Below are 27,374 nucleotides of genomic sequence, written 5' to 3' on the forward strand. Positions count from 1 at the left end.
TTTTAGTAAAATAAAATTACATTTTTTTTCACTTTCATCAAAAGAGAAGCCTTTATTGTTTATTGATTTTCCACAATTTCAATTTATTTATTTAAGAAAGGAGATATAAATTAATTTATTAGAGAAATGCATTTATTTATTATTAAAATAAAATATTATAAACTTCGATATTTGTATAGTAAAGAATAAAAAAGAAAAAAACGTGAGGAAGGTTTAGTAAAACAAATTTTTAAATAATCTTACATTTCATCAAATAAAATATCAAACAATAAAATTTTACATTTCACCCAAATAAATAAATTAAAATAATATATTAAATAATATTAAAATTTGATAACTATTATCAAAATTAATTTTAGCACCAAACTCTCACTATTGTTTTTCGTTATAGGATTTGAGAAAATATGAAAGGCTTTTGTAGCCACTTGCATACTGTTGACTTTCAAGGAAAAAGAGAAGGATAATTTGGACTAAAATGATACTTGATCAACCAAAAACGTGTTGTTTTTCATATAATGACAAGTGTCATCATTGTTAATGCAGAATTTGATTCTATATAGAATTATTATATTGAACGCCCACGTGTTTTTTTTCTTTTGCTGACATATACATATATATAGTGCTTTAAGGTACAATCAGATTGCCAGAGTAGCTTCGTTAAGAAGTTAAGAAGCTTTCGATCTGTTGGTGAGTTTTGGCATTTTATGCATGGAGTCCAAGTACGGGTCACCAACACTTTGGCGTTACCTGCCTTGTTTATTTGACCGGTTGGCCAACCACTGGCATCTTAATCTTAACCTGCACTGTTTTCCTCCCGAGCTATCCAGAGGCTAGAGGCCTGCCACTACTATAATACATTCTTTAAAATTTAAATACCCATTGGCTGTTAAGGTTAGAGGGCTCTCGCGTGGAAAATCTTCTACCTAAAACCAATTTCATTGGCTGCTTCCGCAAGTATCAACATCAATTCCTTTTTGAGCCCACGACTTCACAGGCAAATCCAATGCAGATCGAGTGGAGAGTTGCGACTCTTCCCTACATTTGTCTGGTCTCGGACTCGGGGCTTTCCTAGAAACAGCTTCTTTGGAAATGGCGGACGTGGGATAAGGTATGCGTGTATCTAATGATCTCCAAACCTTTAACACTTGCGTGCACGAAATTATATTTTCTTTTAAGTACTATGTACGACAGTAGTTTTTATCAGATTAGGATTGATATGCTATTTTGACCCTAAATGACTAGCTTACATGTTCATATTTGTTATTTCAATGTCATAAGATTAGACAACTGATAATTGTCTAAAAAAAAAATCTCATCCAATGGCACTAACACTTGGATGAAAGATACAATTAAAATTTGATAAGCTTCTAAGCATTTTCATTGGTGGAAAACTACTACTCATTCATTTCCTATCCAGTCCAAATCAACAATAAAATTAGCTTTAAGAAAAAAGAGAAAAACTTAAGGACTATATGTATCGAGGAGCATGAAGGCTCCCACAAAGTTATAGATCCTTGATATTTAGCTTATTTTCTACGTTAAATATATAAAAGAAGCGTAGATACCAAGTGTCATGATTCAGTCAAGATCTAATATAAAAAATGGACCACTTATTTGTACTCTTCATCTTGGTTCTATAGGAGTTGGCGTTAAGAAGATTCTCAAGTGATTTTCTTTTTCTGTTCCGTATCGCAGCGAGCCTTATCTTTTCATCATCAACATTGGGATTTTCCATTCCAGACTTTTCTTCTCTAATCTTAAGGATGTACTTCAATATCTCAATAGCATAGATAACTTCGGCAATGACAAATTCCAGAAAACTTAAAGATGCAGTTCAAGTGTTCAATTATGCATAAAGAGTTCAAGATGTAATCCCGGAACCCTTTTTTGCTGTGTCTTGCAAATGAGCAATTTGTAAATGGTTTTAATAAGACTAGTAAAATCATCCTTAAGAACCATAAGCCAGTATTGTCATAAATAGGGGATCAGCCTCATCATCATGCTTTCAACAAAGATAACTGATGCGCATCTAAAAGTAATTTTGACAAGACAGTAAGGTACCCTGGCTGGTAGATTTAGATATGATGTTATCTAATATGAGATGGTTATTGTGAATAAAAATGAAAATGCTTTTCTTAGCCAATCTGCCCATGCAACGAATGGTTAAAACAAGTAACCAGAGCAGTTAAACAAAATACAGGGATAACATGGTCATTTTAACATGAACGAGTGTAGAACAATGCTAACCTTCCCATGTCATCATAGGTTGCAGCAAGGTTGCTATAAACTCCAAGAGTCTCTAAGTGACATGAGCCACATTCTAGTTCCAATATCTTTCTTGCCTCTTCAAATCACCCAACGGCCTCATCTATTCTGTACAGTTGCACATTGCACATTTGCTAGTCTCATCTGGTTCAATACAATTCCAAAAAAAAGCAGATTTACTCTCCCCACTAGCATGGAGATTTGCCATAGCACTCTCGAAAGAGTTCAAACTTCCCCATACCTCCCAACCAGGTAAAACATCCCACCCATCTGTGCTTCAATTCTGGCAATGATGCTTATGTTGCCATGGGTGTCCTCCAGTAACTTCATCGCCATCTCAAGGAGCTTCAGAGCCTCTACAGGCTAATTCAAAGCTTCATAAATGGCTGATACTTCAGTCAATCCACCGGCAATCTCCTCTGGTGTAGTACCAGGAACCTGTTTAGAATATATCCTAAAGGCATTCTCGGAATAGAATTTGGATTCCCTTAGCTTGCCTGTCTTGTTGTAGAGATCAGCAAGACGAATGAAGACCGATGCCAAAGAAGGGTGACTTTCACCTTTTGTGGACTTAAACACTGTTAAGTGCCTTCTGATAGGCAAGGATTGCCTCATCAAATCTGCAAAGGGACAAATAAATGTTGCCGATGCTAACATCAATATTAGCCACCTCATTTTCTTAATCATTAGCAATCATTGACATGCTAGCACGGACAAGGTGCTGAAGGGCAGATCCATAGTCTCCTTTTGCTTCACACACAAGAGCCATAAGCTGGTGATCAGCTGCTTCTTCAAGGGGTCCTGGTGCACTGTGCTCTTTGTGGATTTCGAGGGCCTTCTAGCAGGACTTTCTGCCTCGTCAAATTGCACCACTTGAACATGGGCCTCAGCTAAATACCTGACAGTTTCACTCAGTTGAGAATGCACTTATGCTGATTAATGTAACAGTTTCGAGAAAGCAAATTGCTCAATCTAGTATATATATTTCCCCCGGGTTGCTTAGTTGCTCTGTGTATGGCTTTATTGTTTTCACCAAGTGAATTAGCATTAAGCTATTAACCAATATGCAGTGTGCAGAAGACAACATTAAAAGATAACCCTCTGCACCCAGTTTGTTAACAACAAAGGCAGACCAGGAACCAGTTATATTTGGAATATCTTTTAGAAATACTATGTGGTAAGGCTCTAGCAGTCAGGTGGAACCTATAATCTGGTTCACAAGAAACTATGTCCTGCCTGCAAGCAAATCTTTAAAACACTAGTTAATTATAATCGTCATCAAGCACCAATTTTTATTTCTCTGTTGCAGCAATGGCCTTATAGATCACCAGTAAGCAGTTTTATTCCTAGTTTCTATCATGAAGAGCAAAGCGTCTTAAGGCTTAAGTGACACCTCGAACTAAGTCAGCAACAAAAAGTAGCAACTTAACCAATTAACAAGAATTTCAGCAAAACTAATGACAATAATTAACTAACCACAACACAACACCATACATCAAAAGGTTCAAAGAATTAAGAAAGCAGAAGCCAGTCTGCTAGCTGCAGTGAGCGTATTAAGAAGGTTTCAAACATGGCGCTTGGATTCTTAGCATTTCCAACCTCAAAAGAGAACATGCACCCAACTCGCCAACTAAATTGTAAAATCAGTAAATAATGGAAGGTTAGTTACCTTACCTACATGTCCTAGAATCCGAATCCCCGAGAGCTTCAATCTGGATCCTTAAGCCGGACTCATAAGAGTTAATAGACCGGTCCAATTGACCCATCATGGAATACGTATCCCCTAACTGCATACAGCCAGAAAACTTCGCCAGAGCATGATCCGACTCATTTCCGAGAAGCGGCACCTCGCTGGATCGCTCCAAAACCGGAACTGCTTCCTCAAACCTCCCCAAGCTACTATAAATCGCCGCCAGAACGTGCAAGCTCATAGCCAGCTCCAAACCCTGACCCGAACACCTCTCGAACGATTTCGTGGCTCGGATGGCGTAATCAAAGCCTTATTCGGGTTATCAGCGGAAGCAATGGAGTCTCGGGCGAGCTTGAGGAGAAACGGACCAGATCCGGATTGTCGAGGGAGGATTCATCAATGTGGGTTTTATCTGGGGTCCTTTTCGTTGGCTTTGGTCGTGAAACCGAAGGTGATGGAGATGGGGATCGCTTGGAGCCGCTTCCATTTTCAGTTCCGGCTACGTGAACCCGCATTTGGTGGAGGTTTAACGGAAACTTGACCCGGCATTGGGAAAGAAAATTTTTCTTCGCAACTGGAAAATCGTTGGCTCATAAAAAAGTACAGAACATAGAATCTAAAGAAGGCCAAAGAATGATCAATGGGGATAAAAAAGATGGCGATGGTGGTGGAGGGTTGCTTGGAGGAAACGTCTCATGATCAAAGAATTTGGATACTTCAATTTAATAAAGAGTTTGAGAAAGAAAAAAGGAACGAAAAGAGAGATGAAATCCATCGGATGAGAGAATTACAGATTCAGGGGGTGGGTTTAATTATCAATGAGAAAGAGTTCAATCGTTTTTTTTTTTTGGTAAAACGTAAAATTTTTACTCACAACTTGCGAGAGAAGGGAGGTTTTGCTTTTATTAGCTAGCTACCGTTGTCCGCTTCTTTGCTTTGTCGCTTTTTTGTAATGTTTTGGGTGAGTGTAGGAAGGTGCCGTCCGGTTGTTGCACGACAATATGTATTCGCCATTTATTTTCGTCCAGCCCTTCGCGGTAAAATTTAAGTTATTGTAACAGTAAATTGGCAAAAGTAATATTGTAACTTATTTTTATAAAGCTAAAATAAATGTGGGAAAAGTGAAAAAAATTTCACAAGTTACTAAATTTTTGAAAATGAAAACAATGGTAAAATTTCAAATGTAAAAAAAAATTTCAAATGTAAAAAAAATATATATATATATAAAGCTATATTTTAATCTATTTTCATTTTTAAGTAGTTCAATCTTTTTGCCTTTATAAGTAAGATTAATGAATTATATGAATTAAATTTATAATTTATAATTATTTTAGTGTCTTGCAATATTTTAAGGAAATTTTTAACTCCTGAGTTAAATGAAATAACATTGGTCTATTTCTTTACGTCCAAAAAGAATATTAGTCTATATTTTTTTTAAATTGCTGTATTTTAGTTTACTTTTAATTTTTAATAAGTTTAAGATAATCTTTGATATTTGAATCTTTAATTTTTTTCCCCAAATTTTATATTTAAATGCTGAACATTTTTCTTAATTCAATACTTAAATTTTTTTTGTCTATTTATATATCTAAACATACCAAATGTTATACAGATTATTTTAATATATTAACAATGTTAAAGTAGTAAAAATAATCAATATATGAATAATATGCGTCATGCAACATGTAATATTTTTTTAACTCTTGTTTTCTTCTTCAATATCACTTCTTTAATTATAGCTTAAAGCACAAATTTTAACATAAATTTCTTTTGATATTGAATATTTTTTGTGGAATTTAAAGCCTTGTGAGGACCATGCCATGCTTTAAGCATGAGACCCTTCTTGAATTATTTTCGTCATTAACTGTTAAAATAATCTCAATCTGTATCGAAACTAAAGTTTGAGCATATTATTTATTGAAACAAATGAAATTCTAAATAAATGTAATAATTCATATTACTAAATTTATTTGTTTATTACTTCTAAATTGATCCAATAATCAAGATAAAAAATTAAACTTTCATTTTAAACATCAAGTTCGATGCTCAACGGCCACCAAAAACTCTGATCATTACTTCCTCTTGTTATATGATAATTATTTTAATTCATTATAATTATTTCTATTCATAACACCTCAATAACTTAAAAAAAAGTTAATTAAAAGGGAAAATTAACAAGTTAAACAATATTTTTTTTGAATAAATTGACTGAGCTTTTATTAATAAAACCATAAAAACTAATACCCAAAAATATTGGGTTCAGGTCCACTTAAATAAACGGAAATGGGCAAACAATTCGTTTTTTGTGATACACCCATTACTAAAATAAACAAACAAAAAGAAGAAACATAATATTAAGTGCAAGAAAAGAAATAATTAAAAAAAGAAAACCTATTGATTTTTCCCAGTCAAATCAAACAGCCTAGCCACCATTAATTCTATCGTTTTTTCATATCACCAACTTCGTCTGCTCAGCAGATAGCCCTTCCAAAAAAGATTTTTCATTTGCCTGCTATCTTTGACTACTCCATTTCTTCACTACAAATGGTTTCAGTCTAGATTTCTTCTCTATCTTCCTTATAGAGCCAGATCTCTGTGGTTTAGCTCTTCCCCCACCAGGTACAATTCTTCCCTTCTTTCAGTGCTTCTTTTGCTGGTTTATGGGTGAGTATTCTTTGATCTATGGATAAACTGGAAAGTAACCTCTTGAATCCTAGTTCTTTTACTCCGAATATCTCTAATACTTGTTCCAAGTACTGATTTGTCCACTTCTATCGATTGACATTTTTTGATGATTATTTTTGAATCTCCCATTATTATTGCTGAAGTTAAACCCATTAATAATACTAACTTGATGGCTTTTAACCCTGCATGAGCTTCTGCTGGAAACAGGGATGAGATATTATAATGGAGAATCGTCTTTGAGGCTTTAAACTCACCCATCTGGTCCCGAACCACAAAACCTAAAGTCGATCTAAAACATCTTTTGTCAAAAGCTGTATCAAACTGTATCATAGCCCTCGTTGTCGCCCCTATTTGATGGTAAACTCTTTCGGTATTAAAGGTAATCTTTTTTCCTCGCACCCCTTCGAGTTCTGCTATATATATTTTGATTTTTTGTGACAAATCCCTATCTGAAATGGATTTTCTTTCATGAACATACTGGTTCCGTGAGCTCAAAATGAACCATAAAGCACAACAAGTTGATGTGAACAAATCGTGATAAATTTTATAATTTATGAATGTCCGTTCTTGAAAACTAACTATTATCACGACAAAGGCAAGCGCACATTATCGAACAGTAGTATAGTTTATGGCAAGACCGGGATGTCGAACCCAAAGGAACTAAAAGTACTAGTATTAACTTTAACTTTATTATCTAGCCTAAAAATAAAGGGGTTTGTTTTATCTAAACTAATTACTAAACTAAGAATGCACAGAAAGTAAATTAGGGAAATAACTTTTGAGAAAATTGATTGATTAAGACAATACCCAAAGAAAAATTCACCTAGACTTCACTTGTTATTTGACTCTGAATCAGACGATTTATTCATTTGACTTAATCTGTAGAAATCCCTAATTTATATTATTACCTCTCTCGAGACTAATAACGTCTAACCCTAGGTTGATTAATTGAAATCTCTTCTTAATTAACTCCCTAGTGTTGCATTAACTCGATCTATGGATTCTCTTATTAGGTTTCACCCTAATCCGGTAAAATCTTGTCACCCTATCTCTAGGCGTGCAATCAAATTTGCTCAATTTTGCTAGATCTACTCTTAGACAAGGACTTTTGCTCCTCTGAATAAGCACATCAAAACTTGAATCAATATCCTGGAATATTAAAATAAGAATTAAGAACACATAATTAAGAACAAGTCAAATATTAGCATACAATTCAGATAATAATAACAAGATCCGTCTTAGGTTTCATTCCCCTTAGGTATTTAGGAGGTTTAGTTCATATTTATGAAAGAAAACATCTCAAAAGAATAATGATAACAAAACATAAAGAAAACCCAAGAACTCTTGAAGGGAATTGAAGGGAGATCTTTAGTCTTGAAGGTGAATCCGGCTTCTGAGATGGATCAATTGGCTTTCTTCGAGTAATTCCTTGCCTATCCTCTCTAATCATCCTCTAGTGTGTTTAAATAGGCTTTAGAATGCCTAAAAGCCCTCAAGAGTGACCTTTTCCGAATAGGACTAAACTTGGGCTCGACAGGGACACGCTCGTGTGACACGCCCGTGTTCGATTTCTTCAATTTGTGTTCAAGGTTGTCAAACTAACACGGACGTATGGCCTACTTGTGTAAGTTGTGCTCGATTCTGCTAAAAGGACACGGGTGTGTGGTTTGTTCGTGTACGAAAGTCCAGGCCGTGTTGATTTCACATGTTGGTCTATTTTCTCTGTTTTCGGCCCGTTTCTCACTCTTTTTACTCTCCTATGCTCACCTAAGTATAAGACATGAAATTAAAGGATTAGGAGCTTCGAATTCACCAAATCTAAGGAGAAATCATCCATAAATGTACTAAGCATGGGATAAAAATATGTATAAATTACGGTTTATCAAATACCCCCACACTTAAGCATTTGCTTGTCCTCAAGCAAAATTCTCAACTCATAATTAAGAATTCATTTTTCTTAACTTATAATTCCTATCAATAATGTCTCAAAATAATCCATAAGTAATCATACATTGAGAATTCAACTAGAAAAATATCAAAGTTTCAAACATTCTAAGTTGAGCATTTTATCACGAAAACATAGGTGTCTCCCCTCATCTAAGTGATTACCTTTGATTCAAAATATCACAGAGTTTTAACATCCTTACTAAAGATTCACTCAAATCACTCGAGGTGTTTAAGGACAACAAGTTAGGCACTCAATAGTCAATATGAAAAGTTATTACCATAGGCTTGCATGAAAATCAAATCTCCATCACTATATATTAAGATGAAACATCAATCAAAAGGTTTTTAGAGGGTTGTAACGTGGCTTTGGTTAGGGGGTGTGGTCACAAGTTGAAAGAAAATGTTAGAATCGAGATTGAATTGAAAAATTATCTAACTAGAAAAATAACTAATCATCAATTGAATACAAGTGAGCTTTTTCTCAGAATATGGATTTGAACTTTTAAGCTCAAAAACAAAGAATTACTACTAATATGTATTTTTTAAGCAAGTCAAGTAACATAGGCTAGCTATAAAAAATAAAACATAGTTAAGTAATTTACTCAAATTAAATCTCGACAAAAATAGGGATCAAATTAACTTAGGGGATTTTAACAATAATGGGTTATGGGTTAATGTTGAGGATAAATCAATTAATGGCTTGTTAGGCTCAAGGGGGTTCACTAAGGGTTAATTGTGAAGGTAGGTTTTTATGAAGTGAGTGGGTTAAACCTAAATGCCTTTATCATATTGACATATCAAATCAAAGGTGTGGTCTTGACATGCATAATCAAGTAAGTTCTAGAATAACAGTTCAATATTGACGCACTCAAAGCAACAATAAAAGTGAGCATGAAAGAAATAATAGATGCTCTAAAAGCTCAAGATCTCACAAAAATTATGGTTTTTTGATGTTTAAACGGGTGAATTTTAACTCAAGATAATACCTAAACTTGGGGAAACAACCTAAAAATTTTTAAATCTCAAAAATCAACTTATCATGCTTGATTCTCTAATTCCTTAAAGTTTAAACAACCAATACATGAATGCCTATGTTTTAATTCAAGACATATCAATAAAAACCATAAATTAATCAAAATTCATTCTAATAATGATATGAGAAGATCACATGAGAATAAGACAATTCAGGGATTTTTCTGATAATGATATAAATGCCCCCCACACTTAAAATGTATATTGTCATCAATGTACAAAGATGTATAATAGTAATATAAAGATAATATTAAAAGAGAGGGAGGGAAGTGAAACTGCCCTAAAATTGTGGACGATGTCCTTGGATTAGCGAGAGCGAGAATTGAATAAAAAGCTGAAAGGGAGGCATGATTCTGAGGGATAAATGAGAAGACACCACTGTGAAGGAGAATTAAGGGAATAATTCGATGATAACTATAAAGGGAGGTAGAATATAAGACGAAGGTCTTCAAAAGTAAATAAGGGACAATGGAATAAAAATAGAAACAAAGATAAATAAAAATAAAAATAATAGTAAAACACGCACGCATGTGTTCCTCAGGGCGTATTGGTGCACATGGTCGTGTCATTTTGACAATTTCAACCACGGGTGGTGGGCACGGGCATGTTGCATGCCTGTGTTAATTTCTCAGTTTTATCCATGGGATGTGGGCACGGGCGTGCCGGCTGCCCGTGTTAATTAATTCGCTTCTCCCACGCCCGTGTTTATGTGCCCACGTCCGTGTTGATTTTTCAGTTTTGAGCATGGTTTATAGACACGGGCGTGTTGTACGCCCGTGTTAATTTGGCAGGATTTCCCACGGCTATGTCGAACAGCCGTCGCAATGTATCGAATCTCGTATTTTGGGAAAAAATTTACTCTACTTTCACACGACTATATCACACGTCCGTGTCTCTTCCGGTAGTATGAGCACGCCCGTGGGTTAGGCCGTGTTTGCCATTATCAAATGTCAACATTTCCTGCAGTTAGACTATGAATAGTTAAAGAAAAATTAAACCCTATTTAGTGAGGTTAGTGCTTGGGTTGCCTCCCAAGAAGTGCTTATTTAGAGTCTAAGTTCGACTCTGCCTTGTGGGTATATTTAGGGGGGTTCGTGGAACCGTAGCTCCTCTCTATCATCTTTGAAATTCTCATCGTTATAAAATTTTAGGCTATGTCTATTTACCTTGAAGGTGCCTTTGTGATGGATGGCTTACCTCTATTATGCCATATGGAAAGACATTTTGGACTACGAAAGGACCTGACCGCCATGATTCAAGCTTCTTCGGGAATAATTTGAGCCTCGAGTTATATAACAAGACAAGATCTCCCACTTCAAATTGCTTGCGTTGTTTTAAACGAGCGTCATGGCGGTGTTTCGTTGCTTCCTTGTATAGGCGTAAATTCTCATATGCATTGGTTCACCACTCATCTAACTTGTTCAATTGCATCAACCTCTTTTCACTTGTATGTTTGGGATCGAAGTTTAGAAATTTTATAGCCCAGAATACCTTGTGTTCTAACTCAAATGGTAGATGACAACTTTTTCCATAAACAAGTCTGTAAGGTGATGTTCCTATGGGGGTCTTAAAAGCGGTTCTATAAGCCCATAAAGCATCATCTACTTTCATCGCCCAATCCTTCCTGTTTAACTCTACTGTCTTTTCTAAGATAATTTTAAGCTCTCGATTTACTACTTCGACTTGGCCACTAGTTAGAGGGTGGTAAGGGGTGACTATTGATCGCGTGGTTTTGTGTGATAAGTTTTAAATATTTATAATTAATCATTCTTGAAACTAACTATTATTGCGATGCAGGTAAGTGTACCTATCGAACAGTAGTATAGTTTTAGCAAGACCGGATTGTCGAACCCAAAGGAACTAAAAGTACTAGTTAATGACTGTCTTTTTATTATCTAGCCTAAGAATAAGGGGGTTTTGTTTTAACTAACTAATTAACTAATCTAAGAATTCACAGAGAATGGAATTGGGGGATTACTTTTGGAAAACAATTGAATTAAGACAATACCTAAGGAAAAATCCACTTAGACTGTACTTGTTATTCTGGCTCCGAATTGGACGATTTATTCATTTAACTTATTCCGTAGAGATCCCTAAGTTATGTTATTATCTCTATTCAAGACTAATAACGTCTAATCCTTAGATTGAATAATTGAGACTTTTCTCTAATTAACACCTTAGGATTGCATTAACTCGATTTATGGATCCCCTTATTAGGTTTCACCCTAATCCGGTAAATTCTTGTCACCCTATGTCTAGGCACGCAAACAACTCTGCTTAATTATGACAAATGTACTCGTAGACAGGTCTATTCCTCCTCTAAATAAGAGCTTATCTTGAATCAGTATCCTCGGATATCAAAACAAGAATTAAGAACACATAATTAAGAATAAGTTAAATATTTATCATACAATTCAGAAAATAATAATAAGATTCGTCTTAGGTTTCATTCCCCTTAGGTATTTAGGGGATTTAGTTCATAATTAAAAAGGAAAACATCTCAGAATAAAGAATACAAAACATAAAGAAAACCCAAAACTCCTAAAGGGAAATTGAGGGGAGATCTTCAGTCTTGATGGTGATTCCAGCTTCTAAGATGGATCAATTGGCTTCCTTCGAGTAATTCCTTCTTTCCTCTCTGTGTGTCCCCTTTTCTCTTCCTTTAAGGCGTATTTATAGGCTTTAGAATGTCAAAAAACCTTAAAATTAGTCTTTTTCAAATTGGACTCAACTTGGGCTCGGCAGGGGCACGCCCGTGTGACACACCCGTATGAATCGTACTTTGAATCTGCCAAATTGACACGGTCGTGTGGTCTGCCCTTGTGAGGAAGTCCAGGCCGTGTTGATTTCGTACGTTGGCCCATTTTTTCCGTTTTTGGCCCGTTTCTCGTTCCTTTCGCTCTCCTATGCTCTCCTAAGTATAAAACATGAAATTAAAGCATTAGGAGCATTAAATTCACCAATTCTAAGGGAAAATTATTCATAAAATGTGTTAAGCATGGGGTAAAAATATGTATATATTATGATTTATCAACTATTCTGTGGTGAACACCGTTTTTCTTAAGGGTCTTGTCAAATTGGGCATTACAAAAATGAGTACCTCTATCACTAATAATTGCTCTAGACGTTCTAAATCGAGAGAAAAGTTTCTTAAGAAATCGTACTACTACTCTAGCATTATTAGTAGGTAAAGCTTAGGCTTCAACCCATTTGGACATATAATCAACTACTAAGATGTATTTATTCCCAAATGAACTAGAGAATGGACCCATGAAGTCGATACCCCAAACGTCAAATATTTCACATGAGAGCATATATGTCTGAGGCATTTCATCACGTTTGGAGATAGTACTTATCCGTTGGCATTTGTCACAAGAAGTAACATACCTGTTGGCATTTTTGAATAGTGTGGGCCAATAAAAACCTGATTTGAGGATTTTATGTGCAGTATTTGAGGATTTTATGTGCAGTCTTATTTCCATTATAATATCCTCTAGTCGGTCCTGAGTGGCAATGTTCTAAGATCTTTAATACTTCTGTCCTCGTAACGCATCTCCTAATGACTTGATCTGCACATATACAGAAAAGAAACGGGTCTTCCCCAAAGTAGTTTTTCACATCAGTAAAGAATCGCTTCTTTTGCTGATGTGTCAACCTTTTGGGATAAATTAGCGGCTAAAAAATTTGCAATGTCTGTAAACCAAGGTACCTCAGAATCAGATATGGCAAAAAATTATTCTTCAAGAAATGAATCATTTATTTCAACGTCATCTAGCTTTTTGGTACTTGAATTTTAAAGCCTAGAGAGATGGTCAACCGCGAGATTTTCAGGTCTTTTCTTATCCTTAATCTCCAAGCCAAATTCCTACAATAATAAAATCTATCGAATGAGTCAAGGTTTTGTATAAGTTTTAGTCAAAAGGTAGCGAAGAGCAGAATGGTCAGTATAAACGACAACTTTAGACAATATTAGATATGACCTAAATTTATCGAATGAAAAAACCACAGCTAGCAGCTCTTTCTCCGTGGTGGTGTAGTTTTCTTGTGCGGCTGTTAAAGTTTTGCTAGCGTAATAGATAGGTTGAAAATGTTTATCTCTTCGCTGTCTCAAAACTGCACCTACTGCAAAATCGCTCGCATCGCACATTAGTTCAAAAGGCGAATTCCAATCAGGTGCAATTATAATTGGAGCTTTAGTCAGTTTATCATTTAAAGTATTAAATGCTTCTAAACATTCCTGATTGAAATTAAAAGGCACATCTTTTTCTAGTAATTTAGTCAAAGGCTTAGCTATTTTAAAAAAAAAGTCTTTAATAAATCTTCTCTAAAACCCAGCATGTCCTAAAAAGCTTCTAATAGCCTTAACCGAATTATGGGGAGGTAGTTTTTCAATGGTTTCAATTTTAGATTTATCAACGTCAATCCCTTTACTAGAAATTTTATGTCCTAACACAATACCTTCTTGAACCATAAAGTGACATTTTTCCTAGTTAAGCATAAGGTTTGTTTCCTCACATCTTATTAACACTCATTTTAAATTTTTAAGGCAAAGATGGAAAGAGTTATCGAAAATTGAGAAATCATCCATAAATACCTTCATGACGTCTTCTACGGGTTCATAAAAAATGGCCATCATGCAGCATTGAAAAGTAGCAGAGCATTACATAATCCAAAAGGCATTCTACGATAAGTAAACGTACCGTATGGACATGTAAATATCGTCTTTTCTTCATCTTCAGGAGATATTGAGATTTGAAAATAACCAGAGAGTCCATCTAAAAAGTAGTAGTACATGTGCCCTGACAATCTTTCCAATATTTGGTCAAAGAATGGAAGGGGGAAGTGATCTTTTCTCGTGGCATCATTTAGCTTCCTATAATCAATGCAAATTCTCCAACCTGTGACTGTCCTTGTTGGGATTAATTCATTCTTCTCATTGGCTACAACAGTCATGCCTCCTTTCTTAGGAACAACCTGTACTAGACTTACCCAAGGACTGTTAGAAATAGGATAAATAAGTTCAGCATCTAGAAGTTTAATTACCTTAGCTTTAACAACTTCCTTCATGTTGGGGTTCAGTCGTCTTTAGGCTTGTACGCATGGCTTATATTCATTTTCTATTATTATTTTGTCGATGCAAAAAGAAGGGCTGATCCCTTTAATGTCAGAAATTTTCCAAACTATGGCCCTTTTATGCTCTCTTAAGACTTGGAGTAATTCTTATTTCTCTTTGGGTTGCAAGTTAGACGCAATAATTACCGGTAATGTAGAATTATTTCCAAGGAATGCATATTCCAAGTGATTCGACAATTATTTAAGTTTCAGTTTTGGAGGTTCTTCAATAGAGGGTTTTTGCTTAAGTTTATCGTTTGCCTTAATACCCTCATATTCTGCTGGTCTTGGGGAGGGTTCATTGGAATTCAGTTCAGTTCTTATCTCAGAATTATCATCCGCCTACTCTTCTTGGACAAGACACAGTTCCAACGTGTCCTTATGTATAATTTCCTGAAAAGAATCTTGAGTAGCATAATTAATAGAGTCAATAAAATAACATGAGTCATCTTGTTCCCTAAAAAATCTCATGGCATCATAAATTTTAAAGATAATTTCTTTGTCACATACTCTAAGTACCAATTTACCATCACCTATGTCAATAACAGCCCTAACAGTGGCTAAAAATGGACGACCTAAGATTAAAGGCGCTTCAACATCCTCATCCATGTCAAGCACAACGAAATCAACAGGAAATATAAATTTATCTACTTTTACAAGTACATCTATAATTCCCCTAGGATATTTAACAGATCTATCAACTAATTGAATACTTATCCTAGTGGGTTTAGGTTCCCCAAGACCAAGTTATTTAAACATTTTATATGGCATCAAATTAATGCTAGCGCCTAAATCAGCTAATGCCTTATCAACATTCAAACTACCAATTAAATAGGGAATAGTAAAACTTCCTTGGTCTTTCAGTTTGGTTGACAGTTTATTTTGGAGTATGGCCGAGCACTCCTCATTAAGTTCCATTGTAGATAAGTCTTCAAACTTCTTTTTGTTTGTTAGAAGCTCCTTTAAAAATTTTGCATATATAGGCATCTGCGATATAGCTTCAACAAAAGGTAAGTTAATATGCAGTTGTTTAAAAAGTTCAAGAAATTTACCGAATTGTGCATCCATGTGGTCTTTCTTCAACTTTGCTGGATATGGGATTGGTGGTTTATATTGCTTTGGCATTGGATTATCATTGTTTTCGGGTTTTTCCTCCTCTCATTTGTCTCTTTCAGCTTCTTGTGGTGGGTTCTTTTTGGATTCAACTAACACCTGCCCATTCCTTAGTGTAACTGCTTTTACATGCTCTTTTGGATTTGGTTCAGTGTTACTAGGTAAACTTCCTGGTGGTCTTTCTGAAATCATCTTAGCCAGCTGCCCAATTTGATTTTCGAGTCCTTAGATCGACGCTTGCTGATTTTTAAGTGCAGTTTCAGTGTTCTAAAAACGGGTTTCTGCTACGGAAATAAATTGACATCTTCTCCTCAAGGTTCGGCTTTTTCTCTTGCTGGTAAAGTTGTTGTTGGAAACCTAGAGAATGATGTGGTCTCTGATTTCCTTGGCCTCTCTATGAAAAATTTGGGTGATTCCTCCAACTTGCATTGTAAGTGTTATTATAAGGATTATTTTGAGGTCGAAGATTATTACCCATAAAATTTAGTTGCTCATGTTTCATGTTGTGGCCATGAGGTAGGTATTTTGAATTGCTCGTTCCATCTCCATTTGTATTGCATTGCATTACTGGGTGAACCTGTGAAGAGCTAAGTAAATCATCAATTTTTTTATTCAAAAGTTCTACCTGATTAGAGAGCATGGTGATTGAATCGGTGATAAAAACGCCGGCTACTTTCGTTGGCTTTGTCCTCATGACTTGCCACTGATAATTATTCAGTAACATCTCCTCTATAAATTTATAAGCCTTCTCAGGTGTCTTATTATTGACAGTCCCATCAGCAGCTGCGTCAATCATCTGTCTAGTCGAAGGATTCAGGCCGTTGTGAAATGTTTGAACCTGTAACCATAAAGGCAGCCCATGGTGAGGGCACTTTCTCAAAAGGTCCTTGTATCTCACCCATGCATCATAGAGTGTTTCTAGATCCATCTGCACAAAAGAAGAGATATCATTCCTTAATTTCGCCGTTTTAGCCTGCGAAAAATATTTAAGTAAAAGCTTTTCGGTCATTTGTTCCCAAGTAGTGATTGACCATCGTAGTAATGAGTTCAACCACTGTTTAGCGTTATTCCTCAATGAAAAAGGGAATAACCGAAGGCGAATGACATCATCAGAAACACCATTGATTTTAAAAGTATTACAAAACTCTAAAAAATTCGTCAGGTGATTGTTTGGATCCTCATCCTGCAAACCATCAAACTGAACAAACTGTTGTATCATTTGAATTATGCTATTCCTCAATGAAAAAGGGAATAACCGAAGGCGAATGACATCATCAGAAACACCATTGATTTTAAAAGTATTACAAAACTCTAAAAAATTCGTCAGGTGATTGTTTGGATCCTCATCCTGCAAACCATCAAACTGAACAAACTGTTGTATCATTTGAATTATGCTAAGTTTCAGTTCAAAATTATTTGCAGCAATAGCAGGTCTAACTATACTTGACTCAGTTCCTGTTAAATTCGGTTTAGCATAATCATACATAGTGCGTGGAGCAGGATTCTGATTTACCGGATCAGCAGCAATTGTAAGAGGTAGCAGATTTTCCTGATTTTTAGCCATCTTCTCGGTTGTGGTGTGAATGTCGTCCTCTTGCTCTTCCTCTGTGTATCTTAGGCTTCGTCTTATTTCTTTTAGGTTTCTGTGAGCTGTGTGATCGGTCTCACTATTAAAAAGTAATGGTCACAACGGGTTTCTTCTAGCCATACACTATAAAAACCTTCCAGAAGCGAATAAACAAAAAATTAGAAAAGAAAGTAAAAATTTAAATTGCAATAAAAGTAAAATGGCTAAAGTAATAAAAATCGAGTGTTCTTAATATCTTAGTTCCTCGGCAACGGCGCTAAAAACTTGATGTGAACAAATTGTGATAAGTTTTATAATTTATGAATGTCCGTTCTTGAAAACTAACTATTATCACAACAAAGGCAAACGCACCTTATCGAACAGTAGTATAGTTTATGGCAAGACCGGGATGTCGAACCCAAAGGAACTAAAAGTACTAGTATTAACTTTCTTTTTATTATCTAACCTAAAAATAAAGGGTTTTTTTTTATCTAAACTACTTACTAAACTAAGAATGCACAGAAAGTAAATTGGGGAAATAACTTTTGAGAAAACTGATTGATTAAGACAATGCCCAAGGAAAAATCCACCTAGACTTCACTTGTTATTTGACTCTGAATCAGACGATTTATTTATTTGACTTGATCTTTAGAAATCCTTAGTTTATATTATTATCTCTCTCGAGACTAACAACGTCTAACCCTAGGTTGATTAATTGAAATCTCCTTCTAATTAACTCCCTAATATTGCATTAACTCGATCTATGGATTCCATTATTAGGTTTCACCCTAATCCGATAAAATCCTGTCACCCTATCTCTAGGCGTGCAATCAACTCCACTCAATTATGCTAGCTCTACTCTTAGACAGAGACTTGCTCCTCTGAATAAGCACATCAAAACTTGAATCAATATCCTGGAATATTAAAACAAGAATTAAGAACACATAATTAAGAACAAGTCAAATATTTATCATACAATTCAGATAATAATAATAAGATCCATCTTAGGTTTCATTCCCATTAGGTTTTTAGGGGCTTTAGTTCATATTTATGAAAGAAAACATCTTAAAAGAATAATGATAACAAAGCATAAAGAAAACCCAAGAACTCTTAAAGGGAATTGAAGGGAGATCTCCAGTCTTGAAGGTGAATTCGGCTTCTGAGATGGATCAATCAGCTTTCTTCGAGTAATTCCTTACCTCCTACTTCGTGTGTCCTCTCAAATCCTCCTCTAGTGTGTTTAAATAGGCTTTAGAATGCCTAAAATCCCTCAAGAATGGCCTTTTTCGAATAAGACTAAAATTGAGCTCGACAGGGACACACCCGTGTTCAATTTCTTCAATTTGTGTTCAAGGCAGTCAAACTAACACGGGCATGTGGTCTACCTGTGTAAGTCGTGCTCGATTCTGCTAAAAAGACACGGACGTGTGGTTTGCCTATGTACAGAAGTCCAGGCCATGTTGATTTCACATATTGGTCCATTTTCTCTGTTTTTGGCCCATTTCTCACTCTTTTTACTCTCCTATGCTCACCTAAGTATAAAACATGAAATTAAAAGATTAGGAGTATCGAATTCACCAAATCTAAGGAGAAATCATCCATAAATGTGCTAAGCATGGGATAAAAATATGTATAAATTGCGGTTTATCACAATTCCAGCACAATTCCTTAGTACCATTTTCAAAATCTCAAGTTAGCCACTCCTAGATATTTTGATTCATACGAGTTGTGATCCAAGAGATGTTAAGGTTTTGCCATTCTTCAATGATTGCACGGCATTGTCTGAAGGCATGGTGGTTGTCCTCTTCTTCGGAGCAACATTGAGGACATGTGACATTTGGGATCACTCGCCTATGTCTAAGGTTGACAAGGGTAGGGACATAGTTCTTGGAGATCTCCCATATTGTTAATGTATTTTTTATGGTAGTTGTAAATCCCATAGTTTTTTTATAGAAATCTTTGATTTCGGTCTGTAATAAATAACTATTAAGATCCAAGCTAGCATATTGTAATAGTTTATAGGCGCTTCGTACTGAGTATTCTCCGGAAGGTTCTCCTTTCCACACTTGAAAGTCTTCATGGTCTGCTTTTGCAAGAGGGATCTGCAAGATCTTTTGGGTAATTTCCGTTTAGAAGGTATTGTTGACTACCTCCGTTTTCCATGTTTTATTTTTCGCTATCAGTTAGATCCGAGACTAATTGTAGTTCATCATTTTCCTCTCTGTTTTGCTAGCCAAGTACTTCAATCCTTGGGATCTAGCAATCATTCCAAATAGATATCTCATTCCTTCTTCCAACTCTCCAGCAAAGCCCAGTTTGAAGAAGACCCTTTGCTGCCCAAATGCTCTTCCAAGTAAATGAGGATAGATTTTCTGACTTTGTATTTAGAAAATTGGAATTTGGAAAATAATTTTTTTTAAGAACTCTATCCAAAAGAGAATTTGGAGAGTTAAGAAGGTGCCAGCCATGCTTGACTAATAACATAATATTGAATTGACAAAAATTTCGAAAACCCAAACCGTTATTCTCTTTTAAACTGCAAATGTTTTTTCCAAGAACACCAGTGAATTCCCTTCTTCCTACGTCCCTTTTGCCACTAAGAATTGGTAATAATACCTTCCAGTTCATCAAATTATGATTTTGGTAATAAAAAAGATCTATTGAATATGTCGGTATAGCTTATAAAACAGCCTTTATGAATATTTCCTTACCACCCTAAGACAGATATCTGATACCCCAGTTATCAATGTGCTACTTTAGTCAATCTTTTAAAACTTGAAAGGATTTCTTTTTTCTTCTACCAACTATACTCGAAAACCCTAAGTTCCTTTCCGGTTCACTTGAGCTATAAACTCCTAGCTGATTCACAACCAATTGCCTATCTTCCTCCGATGTATTTTTACTAAAAAAGACAGTTGATTTGTCAAAGTTCACATACTGAACCGAACCTTTTTTGTACTCACGTAGAATCTCCTTAATTATGCAAGCTCCTCTCCTTGTTGCCTCCCCAAATAAGATGCAATCATCTGCAAATAGTAAGTGGGGCACCTGTGGACAGCTTCTGTTAACCTTGACACATTTTAAGAGCACTTCTCTTGTTAATCTCATTAGGCATGATAAACCCTCTCCACATATTAGGAATAAAAAGGGACTCAAGGGATCACCTTGTCGAAGTCCCCTAATTGGATAGAAAACTTGTCCAATATTTCCATTAAACACAACGAAATAAGAAACAGTAGACATGCATTTCATAATAGAATCAGTCCATTTTTGAGCAAATCCTATTCGACTCATTACCTCCCTAACAAAGTTCCATTCAACTCTATCATAAGCCTTACTCATGTCTAATTTGACCGTCATAAGACCCTTCTTCCCCAATCTCTTTATTTCAGTGAATGTAGAATTTCGTAGGCTAATAATACATTACCCAATATTAGTCTTCCTAGCACAAAAACACTCTGTGCTTCATCAATGCATTTATCAATAACTCTTTAAAGTCTGTTTAGTATAGCCTTTGTCAATATTTTATAAATAACATTGCATAAGCTAATAGGTCGGATATGTGTCATATTAGAAGGGTTGGTGATTTTTGGGATAACCACAATGTGTGTTGAATTTGTTGGACTAACCTCTATATCTCCATTCAAAATGTGTAGACAAAAAGAAACAACATATTCCCCAATGATATCCAGGATCTTTGATAAAATATGGCTAGGAATTCGTCCTCATTTGGTGCCTTTGTAGATCCCATTTCGAACAATGCATCACGAATTTCCTCTCCAGTGTACGACGTTATAAGTTTTCTATTATCTTCCTCGTATACATAATGATCAATACCCGTAAGTAAGTGTTCGTAGATGATCGTATTCCCTGCTGTGAATAAATTCTGAAAATAAGCTCGTACAATACCCTTCATTTTCTAATATTCTTTCATTTCCCCTCCACTTTCATTTTGTAGCTTATTAATCTGGTTTCTCCGCTGCCTCTATGTTGCTTGGCTATGAAAAAAAGTTGTATTTCTATCACCAAATTTCAGCTAGTTCAATTTAGCCCTTTGTTCCTAGTAATATTCATCCTTTTCAATCTCAAAGTTTAGCTGAATCTTCATATCAATCATCTCAGCCAAATTCTTATCATCCCTTTCAGCTTCAACCAGTTCTGATAATTTTGCTGTTAAGAACTCATTTCTCCTCTTCTTGTTCATTTGTATTCGCCCAACCTATTTTTTCAAACCCTTTCTTAAGAATTCCAACTTTTACAAAAAATCCCCTGATGCCATTTCCCATATGTGTTTGACTTCATCAACAAAAGAGTCATTCAATGTCCACCAAGCTTCAAATTTAAAACTGTTTCCTTTTCGTCTTTCTTCTTCCATTTTTGTGACAACTAAAAGAGGACAATGATCTGAAAAGAAGGCACTAGATACTGAATTTTTGCCTCGGGAAACATTGACATCCATTTCGCATCGGCTACACCCCTATCCAGTCATTCTTGTATGTTTGTCTCTGGTAAATTTCCTCTTTCTCAAGTAAACCAAGAACCAGAAAACCCCAGATCATTTAATTGACATTCCTCTAATGTTTTTCGAAATAGTTCCGTTCTTCTTTCATCTCTAGGTAACCCTCCTTTTTTTTCAAACCCATATATAATTTCATTGAAATTTCCACATACAAACCAAGTGATATATTCATCATGATAAAGATTTTTCAAAACAGCCCATGAGTCTTCTCTATCTTGAGCATACGGGGTTTCATAGAAACCTATAAATCGCCACTTTCACTATCATGTCAATACGTTTTCTAGAAAAGTTCTGAAGTGTGATATAAGTGTCATTACGCCATGCCAAACATAATCCTCCTTTAGTTCCTTCTGAGCCAACATCGATACCATTTGCAAAGCCACAACTTCGTGGAACTCTTTCCATCTGTATTCTACAAAGCTTAGTCTCCATAAAGAAGACTAATTGGGGATTATAGACCTTAAGTGAATGCCGAAGTTTTCAAATTGTCCGTGAGCTCCCCAAACCACGGACATTCCAGCTTAGGATTTTCATTGCGTGCCCAATCTGCTTGCCTCTTGGCAGCCGCCGATGATAAATGATTTAGTTCTACCATTCTCCTATTTATTGACAATACCTTATTAATTTCATCTTTTTTTGGTAAGTCATCAATTTCACCTCTAGATCTCTTCTTCCCATCTTCTCTTATTAGTGCTGCATCATCCAGATCATAGTCCATCGTGGTATGGGCCTGATCTACCAATGTACTCACCATCCGTTGGCCAACAAAAGATGATCCCCCTTCCAAATTAAAACCAAGAACTGGATCCACAATTTTTTCGAATCGCTTTTTATTTTTTGCCTTCCACTGACTATTCTCTAAACTTCTATTATTTTGATATATTCCTCCCGCATTCCCCTCCCTTTCCTCATGTAGCCATATACTATTCATAGCCAAAACTCTTCGAGATTGAGCTCACAAAGATAAATCCCAGCCCATTTCAGCAACTTCCATCCCGAGTGTCATCTTTGTTTCACAAAAAGAGTCACTATGGCCCAATGTTCCACAATTGAAATAGAATAATGATAATCTCTCCTATTTAAAACTGACATATGAATGCCTTACACGGTACCAAATCTGTTTTCTTCTTTTCAAAGGATGCCTTACATAAATTTGAATTCTTATTCTCATGAAATTTTTATTCTCTTTTCCCATATTTGATCCATCATATTCTAGAAAATCTCCTAAAAAATCACCTAGTTGCATCGCCAAATTTTCAGAAAATAGACCAATACGAACATCGTGGATCTGTACCCAGAAAGGTGTGAAGACTAAAGGCACTTGTAATGGATCCTCCCCCCATTGTAGTTTGTAAAAAACCAGCAGATGATTATTAAAGGTCTAAGGAAATCCCTTAATAAGCCTTTCCAAGTCCGTAATTTGAACAAATTGAAACAAATACCTTTTCTCCCCCAGATATAGGATTTGAATTCCTCTAATAAGATGCCATAGATTCGCCAAAGTACTCTTCATTGCTAGAAAGTGGATAATTCTGGCTGTCAATAAACAACCCACAAGTTGAAAAATCTCCCCCACTCTTTACCTTTTCAGATCTATTTGTATTTGAATAATTTCATTTTTTTCTTCATTAATCAACAGTTGAGCTAATTCGTTTTCCATCGATGCAGGTGCAGATCTCGATCTTGGCTATCCTTCTTCATATTGTAGGAGACCAATATGCAAGGTGTGCCGATTTCAAACAACAGAAACCTAATAAAAAAACCTAAAACTCTTGCCAGAGACGACAGACAATAATAATATTTTTTTTTCTTTAATACGCCTATATCAAGAACTTCATCAACAGCTAATTGCAATCTTAAGTCGTAAAACATGTACTTTTAAAATAATAAAATCTTAAGTTGAACCAAATTAAAAGATAACAAAATATTACAAGTATTGTTTAAAATCTCTAAAAATTTAGATTAAAAATAATATTAAAATAGAAAACTAAAAGGTTCCGATGAAAGAACCCACGGAGTGCGAAGGAAGTGGTGAAGGTAAACCAGTGATTACAGCAACAAAGAAGGTCCGACTGTGTGATTGTGAGGAGAATCGAGATGTCGATATAAAAACAACAAAAGAAACAAGGAAGCCCCTCTATTAGAAAGATCGTCTGATGGGCTCAGGACTTTACCAGAATAAGAAACCAATTAATGGGGCAAAAGTAGAAGAAAATGAAGACTTTGAGTTCTTGACAGATGATGTGGAACGCTCAATAATCAATGGCATCCCATCGATCAATTTCTCGGATCGAATTACCCAAATCCTCATCAAGCACAAGCAACTCACAGTAGTCATTAAACTGCTGGGGAGAAATATAGGTTATAATGGATTACAAAACAAGATAACTGCGCTCTGGAAACCCTTTCAGCCCTTCAATCTAATGGATGTGGAGAACGGGTACTTTTTGGCGAAACTCAAGAATCTAGAAGATTATGAGAGAGTTTTCTGTCAAAGGCCGTGGGTAGTCTTTGGGTAGTACTTAACCGTTCAGCCATGGTTTGTCGACTTTAACCAATTTAGCTATATCCTAGTACAGTTATGGCATGGATCTGACTCCCTGGTCTTCCTGGGCACATGTATAAAAGGCAAGTTGTACGGAAAATTGGGGCCACTATAGGAAAAGTCACAAAATTATATTTTAACACTGACAATGGTGTAAGAGGGAGGTTCGCAAGAATGGCTGTGTTCGTTGACCTGGATAAGCCCTTGATTTCACAGGTCCTTGTTAATAGAGTATCTTAAAGAATTGAGTATAAGCACCTTCCAACGGCCTACTTCCAGTGCGGGCATTATGGGCACATAAAGGAAATTTTCCCTAAAAATGAGATCGGGGTGGAAGGAGTTGGCGAAGGGAACTTACCTGATAGAATAAGCTAGGGACCTGACAAGGGGGATAACAAAAGAGGAAACACTGTCCAAGGGACGTATGGACCCTAGATGCTTGTTGAAAAGAAGTCAAGAAGGACCGAAAGAATATGACGAAAATGAGTCGAAGACGACGCAGCTGGCAGAGCAAGGACATCAAGATTTCAGGTCTTGGAAAACCTAGAAAACGATGGGCCCCCTAGTGCCCATGAAGAGGGAAGTGCAATGTTTGTTGAACGAGCCCGTCCAGGCTCGCTCCATCTGAGACCAGGGAGAGAGGATGGGCCTACGAATACAGACCAAAATGCACAGCATATTGATGGGCTGAAGTTAGGGAAATCAATTGGTGATTCTTCTTGGGCCAACACTACGTTGGGTGAAAAGATCAACAAATCTAACCCACAACAACAAATTTTGACTATTAGAAATAAAAAATCCATAAACAAAGCTCCACAAAGTCTAGGCTATCAACAATTTTTTGAAGTAAGAGTATGACTAGTCGGGATAACACAAAATGGAGCCAGTAATACAAATGCTCCAATTTTACCTCATCCAAAAACGGATGCAGGGCTTTATGAACCTCAAGCTAGCAACACTGAACCAAGTCCACCGAAAGGGACAGTTAGGGTACCAAACAAAGGAACTTTCGAAGAACACCCTGCCCCACCAAACCTTCAAATGGCGCAAGAAATTATGAAAGCCTCAACAGAAGGTATTCTCGATGCCTCGAAGCATTTTGTCGTTCTCTTTGAAGAAGACAATCAATCTATAAATAAGGGCCTTTCTTAGAAGAAAAGAGGAAAATTAGGAACCCACCAAGTCGTACTACCAGCAGCACGAGGTATTACGAAAATAGAAAACACTCGGAAAGGGAAAAACCTCAAAGTCAACAAAGAGAAAGGTAACCCTTTTAAGGTTTCTCCTTCAAAAAATCTATTATCCGAATCAATCAGTAGTATGGTTGAATTATTACAAACCCAAGTCCAGCAATGTCTGGTAAATGAAGTCTCTGCAGGGACAGGAAGAAAAACAAGAGATAACATAGAGATGAAACAGTAATTTAATAACCTCGATTCAACACTCATTTATCTCTATTTATATTAATGAGTTCTAGAATCTCAATTTTCTCGTGGAATTGCCAAGGTTGTGCAAATGAAAAATCTCCTCGTACTTTTAGAGAATATAACATGGAACATAAGCCGGATATTGTGAGCTTACTAGAACCACGAGTTAGTGGCTGCAAAGCTGATAAAGTAATTGCAAAAATAAGATTTCAGTATTTACATCGTGTTGAAGCTAGAGCATTCTCAAGGGAATATAGCTCGACTGGAATTCCTTTGTTAACCTTGAAATTCTCTGAAATCATCATTAATTCATTTTCACACGTGTTTCTTATGGAGTTCCCACCCAAGCAATTCTTGTAGTTTTCGTATACGAAAGCCCAAATAAAACGAAGATGACGCTTTTGTGGGAAGTTTTAGAATAGACTATCCCTTCAACCAACATCCCCTAGTTGGCAGTCGGTGATTTTAACTCTATCTTGTCCAAATATGAGAAGAAAGGAGGGCTATCTGATAGGAAACATTGCCCTCTTTTCAGAAGCTTCGTGGACAATAATGATTTACACGATCTAAGCTTCCAAGGACCTACCTTTACATGGCAAATAGGAGGGGTATTTGAAAGACTAGATCATGCAATTGGTAACATATCCTGGATCTGTTCCTTCCCAAAGTGCCTAGTCATACACCTAATGAGGATTAAATCTAACAATCGACCTCTCCTAGTAGATTTATGCCCTGACCTCGAAGTAGCTAAAGGAAGACCCTTTCACTTCATAGCTGGATGGGTTCACCATCAAAATTTTTCCAACGCTATTTTTAATCTATGGAAATATAATGGGGACATGGCATCAACTCTAAAACAACTCACCTCAGGGCTAAAAGAGTGGAATACAAAATTTTTTGGGCACATTGGAACTCAGAAACGAGACATAACAAAAAACCTAAGCAAGATACAACATATACTTGAGAGGACAAATTCAACATTTCTAATACAAAAAGAAATGGATTTAAGAAAAGAGATGGAAGACATTTTTAATCAAGAAGAGTTACTATAGAAGCAAAAATCAAGATGTGACTGGCTCAAAATGGGAGACAAAAACACAAAATTCTTTCACAGTCGAACGCTTTACAGACGAAAGACTAATCGCATCGATGCCTTACGCAACGCAAATGGAGAATGGCTTTTTGAACTCAATGAAGTCCAAGCAGAAACAATACAATTCTTTCAAAAGCTCTATGGAGAAGAACCTGATAAAAGAAGCATCTTGTCGCCAAGTCACTTTCCCCACTTGGATCAAGTCGACGTTCATTTTCTCGAAAAAGATGTATCAAATGAAGAAATCAAAATAGCAATTTTTGATATGGCCCCCATAAAAGCACCAGGAAGTGATGGATACCACGCCTATTTTTTCCAGTCTTAGTGGGACAATATTGGCATCGCAGACTGTGAATGGGTTAAGGGTATATTTAGAGGA

At 36.0% G+C, this 27,374-nt stretch overlaps 1 non-coding gene and 1 pseudogene across 1 annotated transcript; one reads left to right on the forward strand and one right to left on the reverse strand.

Annotated features, from left to right (window-relative positions):
- Positions 1 to 1,349: 1,349 nt before the first annotated feature.
- On the reverse strand, positions 1,350 to 4,948 carry LOC107924843 (protein KINESIN LIGHT CHAIN-RELATED 1-like; annotated as a pseudogene).
- Positions 4,949 to 16,698: 11,750 nt separating this feature from the next.
- Positions 16,699 to 16,805, forward strand: LOC121210414 (small nucleolar RNA R71). The gene has a single exon (XR_005905528.1). It is a non-coding gene; the product is annotated as a small nucleolar RNA R71 (small nucleolar RNA).
- The last annotated feature ends 10,569 nt before the right edge of the window (positions 16,806 to 27,374 follow it).

This window comes from Gossypium hirsutum, chromosome A11, assembly GCF_007990345.1.
Source record: "Gossypium hirsutum isolate 1008001.06 chromosome A11, Gossypium_hirsutum_v2.1, whole genome shotgun sequence".
Lineage (NCBI taxonomy): Eukaryota > Viridiplantae > Streptophyta > Magnoliopsida > Malvales > Malvaceae > Gossypium > Gossypium hirsutum.